The following is a 7,704-nucleotide window of genomic DNA, read 5'->3' on the forward strand; positions in this document are numbered from 1 at the left end:
TTTCCATTCCGGGGCGTCCTTGGCAATTAGCCTTCAATCTCTCTTCTTTCAAGGTTTCTCATTTTTCAGACTTAGCTGTCGGTGTTATTTCCTTGCTGTCATTATTCTCAAATAGCTGGAATCTTTTATTGCTGGGTTGAAAGTTCCCCTCCAGTCGCTTCTACTTATGATTTTCTTGTGGTACAGCTCCTTTGTTCATGAATGTTTGCTTTATACTTTCTGATTCTTTGCTGCACCACTGGGTACTTGAGAAGGACATCTCTGTTCTTCATTTCTTGTATTTCGTGGTACCTTTCTTGAGTTGTCTCAATCCCACAGTAGCTGTGCTGCATTACCTGAGGATCCCGGGCCTCTGGTAGCCTCTGGGTATCCCGGCCCAGTTCTTTCACTGGATTTTGCTGGACTTTTTAATGACCTTTTTGTTGGAAATTTGAACATAAATAGGGCCTTAATGTCGATTCTTCTTACTGCTTGAATTGGGCCTTCTTTACTTTTCATGGAATGGGCTTTCTTGTGAAATTTTAGCCTTCAACAAATTTCATCATCCAATGAGAATTCTTCCTCTCCTGGAAACTGCACCAATAAATCTGCTATAGCCTGACTTTTCACTGCCCTAGGTGTCCCCATTCTCAAGTCGTATTGTGATAACTGTAGCAACCACTGGATATCCTGCTGGAGAGAATCGGCTGTTGTAACAGAGCTTTAATGGCATGTGACTTAGTCATCAACCATACTTCGTAGGCCAAGAAATAGTGACGCAACCTCTGTGAAGCGTATACAATGGCTAGGCATGCTCTCTCTACCCTTAGGTAACGAGTTTCTGCATCTTTTAAGGTGCGGCTGATGTAGTATATTGGCTGCTCGATACCACTTCCATCTTCTTAAGCGATTAGTGCGCCGATGGCGTATGAGTTGGTGGCCAGATAGAGTAGCAATGGTCTTTTATGAATAGGGGCCTGCACCGTGGGGAGGTTCATCATTATCTGCTGTAACCTCTTGAAGGCCGTCTGCTGCGCTTCCCCCCATTCAAAACTTTGCCCCTTCTTAAGCAACTTGGTGAAGGCAGAGGTGATTGATGCCAACCCAGGGATGAATCTCCGGATATATGAGACTTTTCCTAAGAAGCTCTTCAATTCTTTTACTGTGGCCGGAGGTCTCATAGTTGCTATGGCCGTGGCTTTGGCCGGATCCACGTCTATACCTCTGCTGTGAACCAGGAAACCCAAAAATTTCCCAGAGGATACTCCAAATGCGCACTTGAAGGGATTCATTCTTAACTTAAAAGCTCTGCATCTTTCAAATATTCTTTTTAACACCCGAAAGTGTTCTTCTCTTCTCCCTGACTTAACCACTATGTCATCCATATAGTCTTCTAGCTCCTAGTGCATCATGTCATGAAATATGGCCGTCATTGCTCATTGATAAGTTGCACCTGCATTTTTCAACCCGAAGGGCATCACAGTATAGTAGAAATTGCCCATGGGTGTTCTGAAGGCAGTTTTCTCCGCATCCTTTAGCGCTATCTTGATCTGATTGTACCCACTGAAACCGTCCATGAATGAGAACATGGCGCTTCCTGCCGCGGAGTCTATTAGTAAATCCATGCTCGGCAATGGGAATTCGTCCTTTGGACAAACTTTGTTGAGATTTCTGAAATCTACACAGCATCTTATCTGGCCGTTCTTCTTCTTTACTAATACTATGTTGGATAGCCAGAGAGGATGCTGGATAGGCTTGATGAATCCTGCGGCTAGCAACTTCTGCACCTCTTTGACTATCTGCCCTTCTATTTCTGTGTGAAATATCCTGGCAGGCTGGGCCATCGGCTTGGCCTCTGGGTCCACATTCAATGTATGCGCAACAAGCCCAGGATCGAGCCCTGGCATTTCATTGTAATCCCAAGCAAAAACGTCTTTGAATTCTTTCAACAACAGTATGAGTTCTGACTTCTCCTTTTCTGTCAAGCTTGCACTAATTGAGATAGGCCTTGGTTCTTGCGAGTCAGACCCTAAGTCAACTTCTTCCAATTCTTCCTCTGCCATAACCTAGATGTCCTTTTCTGCCGAAACTGCCTCATCCTTCTCTTCTTCTTTTCCCAAACTTCCTTCAGCAACGCAACACGCCAAACTCTTGTGTTGCCCTTTTTGGGTGGGACCCACTTGCATCTCACCCGTGGGCCCCACGCACCTTCATAATTTATACACAATCCTACATCAAGGCCTCGGACCCTGAAACACTGAGGTATTTCGTCTGGCTCTGCGGCAGGCGCTTCTTTCCTTTTCTTCTTTCGCGCCAGTAGCTCTCTTAAATCAGGTTCTGGGTTATCTTGAACATCTTCCCACCTAGGCACAAAGGTGTCTCGTGGCTTTGTAACCGAATTTTCTCCAGATGGAGCCCATTGGTCATAAAACATGGTTTCCACCAAGTGGGCTTCTGCTTGCTCGAACGGCAAGGGGTTCGCAGCTATGCGTATCATCCTACCATTCAATCTTCCTTTCACATATTGGTGGTAGGTGGACGGGACTAGTCGGTGTTTGTGTAACCAGGGTCTTCCCAAAAGCACATGGTAAGATACTTCCGTTCTGACCACGTGGAAGCAAGCTAAAGAGGCTATAGGGCCTACTTTCAACCATAACTGAATGTGGCCTGCAATGTACTCACCTCTTCCACCGAACCCCGTTACTTCCATCGGGCATCCTTGGATCTTTTTCTCTGAAATTCCTGCGACTTGCAAGGTGCTCAACGTAATGAGTTTTACGGAAGCACCCATATCCACCAGGGCCCTTTTGATGGGGATTTGATTTATAGATGCTGCTAAATAGAGAGGCCTCCTATGATCTGGGTGCCCCACCTCCATATCCTCACTACTAAACGTGATTTCTGTTGATTCCCGCAGGAGGGCCTTATCTTCTGGCATCTCTGCTGACAGGCATTCCACCCCTGCCCCGGAGGCGATGCTTACCAAAGCCTCCGTGGCTATTTTTCTTTCTTTTGCTGTAAGTCCCAACTGGTCAAATAGATTTTTGAACTTGGCACTCTGCTGAAGAGTGGTAATCGCTGCGGCAAGCAGGGCCAAGTTTTCTTCCTCGTCTTCTCCCAGGTCTGCGCATATCACCACTGCTGCTACACCCTTTCCCTTGTGGTTTGGGAGTGGGTTTCTTTGGACTTCTTGTTGGGTCAGCTCTAATGTGCCTTCCTTGATCCTACGGTGCACCAGCCTGCGGAGTGCCCAGCATTCTGCGGTGGGATGTTGTACATAGTTGTGCAAGCGGCAGAAGCGAGGATCCCTCCTTTCTTCCTCCGTAGGCTCTCTAGAAACCTGGTTGGGTTTAAAGATCTCGTCCGCTATCCATTTGTCAAGTAGCACATCCAGCTCCTTAGGAGTACATGGTAAGGGTGGGGGCGTATTATACTCCTTCCCCTCTGTTTTCCTTCTCTGGTTTCCAGTGGACACCGCCATAGCCTACGGTGTGTTTCTCTTGTCTGAACTAGGTTTCACGGACTGAGCCGTCTTTCTAGCTTTCTGCAATAGCTGTGCGAGCTGGGAAATCTCCAGATTCTCCAAGACAGCTCTGAACTCCCGAATCATATTAGTCATGCACATTTCTACCAATGTCCTTTCTTCACAGTGGTCATAGCAATCAAGTACTATGTCCCTGAACCGTTTGATGTATTCTATCAGATCCTCTCCATTCCTTTGCTTGGTTGCTTGCAGAGTTGCAAGTGTTACCGTTTCTTCCTCGTGAAAGTATTTAGTGCAAAATACATCCACCATGTCATCCCAAGTTGGAATTGATCCTGGTTTTAAGCCAATGTACCAGGTGTATGCCTGGTCGCATAGTGACTTTGAAAACTCCCGCAGACATAAGTCTTCGTCTGCTGCGTAAGGGCTAAGGGTGTCAATAAATTTGCTCACGTGCTCTACCACACTTCCCTTCCTGCCATCGTACTAGGTAAAGGCCCTTGGTTCATACCTCTCGGGATATGGTTTGCTAAGTACTTTTAGAGGATAAGGAGGTCTTCGTGCGTAAAACCTCTCCTTTGGTGTTCTGGCTCTCTCTTGCTCCAAGAGAGCCGCTACCTCAGCCATGGTAATGAAACGCTGTCCTGCGTTCCGTGGGACACCTCCTGCCAGTGTCTCTTCTCTGTTTGCCACATGATCCAGGTCATGCTAGCTGCCTTTCTCTCTTGTTTTGTCTGCCTTTAGTTGGCGGATCTCTTCCATCATTTGTTGCTGCGAGTGCTGCAATGATTGCAATACTTTGATAGAGGTGTTGACATTGTCCGCGGGGACTCTTGTCTGAGGCTGAGGATTAACCCCCCATTTTGTTGGCACTTTCTGTTTGGTTAAGTTGCTCTTGGTGAGGCGTTGTTGGCCTGGATTCTGCTTGTGAGGGTACGGCACTCATATTCCCTGTCTGCTTCCCAACTCCCTAGTGGAGTCGCCAATTTAATGTAGGGGCCTTTTTTGTGTATGGTGTATTGGGCTGGGCTGCCTCCTGCGGTGATGGGCCCGAATATTTCTGAGTAAGGGAGTTGGGGCCGGTCCAATTATAATTCAACTTGAGCCGGTTTGTGCACAAATTTATGCCATGTCTGCCAGGAGTAAACTTACGGCAAGCAGAACTGTTGTAGACGAGTTACGACAGGCAGATATAATAATAATAACCAAAACAGAATATCTGACTATTTAAATAAATGGCTATGTAATCCCTACTTATAAAGCATGATTACAGTCCTGATGATGTCAATCACAGAGAAAGTAAAGAAAATAATACGAACTAATCAACTGGGCATAAAAACAAGTTTTAAGCTTAGTTTGCCAAAACAAAGCCAAAGAGGGGAGAACGCCTCTTCTCAATACAAATAATCCCCCAGGAAAATAATCCTGCCGTGGGGATTAATGGCTTTGAGGGAGTCGGACCTGAATGGTTATTGCCTAAAAAGGAGTCCGTGTTTACGTTTTTGGAAGAAAGCAAGATTTGAAGGGGGAGAGAGGAAAACCGATCTACCGGTGCATGCCCACTGTATTACTTCTCCTTCTTCCTTAATTTTCTCTCTTTTCTTCTCTGTTTTCTTTCTTATCTTTTTTCTCTTCTTTTTACTCTGTTTTTCTTTCTACTCCACAAAAATGCTCTGTTTTTCGATCCCCTTTTCAGGGCACGGCAAAGGCCCTTTTATAGTGCCTGCCGTGACCAATGTCTTACCGTTTTTCCCCTTAACTGCCTTTGTCTGGTCTGGGCGTACTTACCGACCACCAGGTCTGTGCGACATCCACCCTTGCCAGATAGAGGCATGTTTGTTTCGTTCCTTTGTATACCGTAACACTTCTTCCTGCCACGGTATAAATGCTTTCTCTCTCTACTCTCAAGGCATGCACCCAATGGTTCCCCCTCAAACTTGCCTCTTTTAGGTGGTCTGCCATCCCAGCAGGATGTACCTCCCAAAAGGGCTTGGGCAAGAACCGCAAAATAGATCTTTTCTCCTCTCCCCACCACCAAACCATACCCCCTTTGCCTCTTACCATTGGCCCATGGCCCCACCACGTCCTATATTGGCTGGGTACATGCTGGTGGTGCCTGGGCCTTACGCGTGCTTTCCTTTCAGATATGTCCAAGAGTCTGCCTGCTGCTCATGTGTCTACCGTGATCTCTCCGTCTGTGTTTTCTGACTTTTCATGCGGGCTTTTCTTTGGTTTCCAGCTCCATTCAGGAGCTGGGCTTTGTATGATGATGGGCCTTACATTTCTTTGGCCCATTCTTTATTTTCTTTATTTCCTGCAACGTTGAACTGTTATTCTTGCCGTAATAACTTAATCCTGATGTACCTCTTTTTGGGCCAGCCATTTATCCTTTTTCTCAGTGACCTGTCATGGCACTGTTTTGCTTTTACTCATGGGCTCCTATGTCCCTTTGGGCATCCACGGCCCGATTGCTTTCTTTGGGCTTCCTCGGCCCATTTGCTAATTCCACACTCGCATGGGCTTTTTACTAACTTCATCGGGCTTCCCCGACCCAATAACCTTATTCTTATCTTTGGGGTTCATGGGCCTGCCATAAACCCCTTACTCTCTTAGTTTGCATTGCCTTGGGCCTACGGTGGCCCTTTCTCACTTTTCTACCTCATACACTGCCCATGGGATGCTATTTCTTTCTTTCCTGGCTTCTTTTAGCCCGCTTGCCTCTTCAAGACCCATTTATTTATTTGTTGGGCCTGTGATCCATTATTCCTACCGCTTGGGCCTAATGAGTTTTTTGCTATCTATTTTGTCAATTCTTTGTAGCCCTCATTATTGGGCTTTTCTGCCTGCCTGGGACTACAAATGGCCCTCAACACACAGCAAATTGAAGATTTTGCAACGTTGTAACATTATATCCATGGAGTTGCTCAGAGTAAATGCAGAGGTAAGGACATGTTGCCATCTTTCAGCTTATACTCTCTATGATTACTACTTTATAATATTGTTATTGTTGTGACTTGTGAGTGGGTTTATTAGTATGAAAAATCTACATGTGAAAATTTTAATTGTGAAAATTTGTTTTTACGATTAAAACATTAGATTTAACCATAATTTTGATTTAATAATTAACAATTTCATCGATCAAATTTTCTCTAACATTGGTGTAATTTGTACTACTAAGTATGTTATATATAGAACCCTCATATGATCTTGGAAAAACCACTCTATAAAAACAATTGTTATTAATAACAAGAAGAAGAGCTTATTCCTGACCATCAAAACCACAAATTTCCTGTCATCAATAATCAATTTTATATTAATGTTGTGATATGGTCCATAGGTTTTTTTTTTTTTTTAAAAGAAGTGTAGTCCATATGGGAATGGTTTAGATGTTTCCTACTTGATTTTGGAATCTCAAATTGATTAGTAGAATAATATGGAGTGAGGAGGTGCATTATTCATATTAAAAGTGGGAATTCACATTGATAAGAAACTAAATAAGGGCGTGTAATAATTTCTATACATATGGTGGTGGTATAGCATTAGTGCATGTGAGAGTTAGAAGACAAAGTTTTGTCTTTGTTAATTCTTTTTTCTTCAATCATTTTTTATATAAATTATTATTATTTAAAAAATTTCATCAATTATTAATATACAATGAATCATTGGATGCTATTAAAAGAGAATTGGATGTCAAATTGTAGAATAAATTGAGGTGGGGTTATTATGAAATTTATTGACATTAAGAGTGTTTGGTTTTACATTGTAAATCTTTGATGAATTGGTATAATTTGGTGTTATACTTGATACTAATTTGGCGAAAAATAAGTAGCTTGAAGAAGTTGAGAAAAGAGAAGAGCCTAAGAAAGGGAGGAAATACATTCTTAAAAAGCATTGGATAAAGCTTGAAGATGTAAGCACAATTGTATATTTATTATATTTATTGGTTTTTTTGTAATACTTATTAGACCAAATGTAAGAGCACATTATGATTATTGTAATATATTACTTTATAAAATTTTTGTATTTATCTCATTTTTAATATTACTTCATAATATTACATGTTTCATCTTATATTAGAGCCAATTTAGCTTTCAATAATTGAAATTTGAGAAATGTTTAAACCTGAACATGTTAACATTTGATTTAAAACAATCCCATGCATCACACGGATTTGCGACTAGTTATTATATATATAAAACCGAAGCCTCTGAAACTCCCACAATTTTCCACGTCAGCATAAT

The sequence above is a fragment of the Quercus robur genome, chromosome 1 (genome assembly GCF_932294415.1).
Source record: "Quercus robur chromosome 1, dhQueRobu3.1, whole genome shotgun sequence".
Lineage (NCBI taxonomy): Eukaryota > Viridiplantae > Streptophyta > Magnoliopsida > Fagales > Fagaceae > Quercus > Quercus robur.